This window comes from Physeter macrocephalus, unplaced genomic scaffold, assembly GCF_002837175.3.
Source record: "Physeter macrocephalus isolate SW-GA unplaced genomic scaffold, ASM283717v5 random_2793, whole genome shotgun sequence".
Lineage (NCBI taxonomy): Eukaryota > Metazoa > Chordata > Mammalia > Artiodactyla > Physeteridae > Physeter > Physeter macrocephalus.
In genome coordinates this window covers 2204-2511 of record NW_021148079.1, presented here as the reverse complement: position 1 = coordinate 2511, position 308 = coordinate 2204, and the positions used below count along the sequence as shown (strand labels likewise).

Here is a 308-nt window from a genome sequence, read left to right as displayed (position 1 = left end):
CTCCCGCAGGCAAGCGCGCACGGCGGGCAGAGGCAGCGAGTCCTGCAGCGAGCACAGATCCTCACAGGGCCTCACAGCGCGAGAAGAGGTCGGCCGCGCAGTTCCAGCGCAGCTTCACCGAGTGATCACGGTCCGAGCGCGGCCTCGGGGACGCTGGCTGCGGACACGATGCCCACACCCGCCTGGGGGCCCCGGCTCGCCTCCCGGCCCTTCGGGCGCCCACTGCCCGGCGGCTGCGGCCCCGCAGCGTGCGCAGGACCCGCGTCGCAGCCAGACGACGCAGGGCCACGGGCCGCAGCTACGCCAGC

At 75.3% G+C, this 308-nt stretch overlaps 1 pseudogene; it reads right to left on the bottom strand.

Moving 5' to 3' along the window:
- Positions 1 to 298, bottom strand: part of LOC112063052 (centrosomal protein of 78 kDa-like) — a 7140-nt pseudogene extending 6842 nt beyond the window's left edge.
- Between the last annotated feature and the right edge of the window lie 10 nt (positions 299 to 308).